Genomic DNA, 992 nt, shown 5'->3' on the forward strand with positions numbered 1-992 from the left:
GCATATTTGTATTACTGATCAGTTGGAAATTTCATCAGTATAATTTATTGCTTTAGTTGTTACTTTATTCATACTTTATGTCATATTTATTGTAAGCTACATATGTTAGACTTGTATTGTAAAGCGCGCGAAAGCATCTTTCTATGATTCGCGCTCTACAGAAAAATTACATTATTATTACTTACACTATGCTCGTGGAGAATATTTGTATTCAAGGCGCATTCTTTAATCGTATGAACTGTACCTCGTCGCTGCAGTTGCGATAAAGTCAAATACATAATATAGATACCAGAAGAAAGGATGTATGTTTATCAAGATGTGCGCAGGAAAACAAGATGGACGATAGTATAACTGAGACCAAGTCTTGATTCTCCTGGCTTCAGTGTCTCGAAGTGAGAAGTGTTAAGAAAACAGACAAGGAATAGTGCAGAATTGTAATATATACCGAGTGTGCTAGTATTCTTTATGAGAACAAGTGTGACGCATAGTAAGTAATTGTAGAATACACAGCCGCGTCCTCGTTCACGAATACGCGGCCTGCAAAGTGGCTAACTGTGGCTACGTGGCTACGCGGCTACGTAAGTCTGCATTGTACTCCTATCTCTTGCATGGATCTTGGATGGATGACGCTTTGATTGTATTTTTTGGACGGTAGTTTATGGAGATCAGAGCTTAGCCATTGTTTGAACTTAGCCATGAAGCCATTCATGTAACCATGTAGCCAAAGTTTGCGCGTAACAGAGTAGTCGCGTCACCACGTAGCCGCAAGTTTTTGTAGTGTTTGAGTGGCAGGGTATTCTACAGCTGAGCACCATTGTCGTCTTTAGTCCCTAAGAATGAACAAAATTGCTGACCTTTAGAAAGCTCATCAATGAATACATAGTGAGCTGTTGATTGGGTTAAATCAGCAGTTAGTTAGTAAGGTTGTCAGTTAGTAAGTTAGTCAGTTGGTTAGTTAGTTAGTTAGTTAGTTACTAAGATAGCTAGGTAGT

Source organism: Montipora capricornis, chromosome 6 (assembly GCF_036669925.1).
Source record: "Montipora capricornis isolate CH-2021 chromosome 6, ASM3666992v2, whole genome shotgun sequence".
Lineage (NCBI taxonomy): Eukaryota > Metazoa > Cnidaria > Anthozoa > Scleractinia > Acroporidae > Montipora > Montipora capricornis.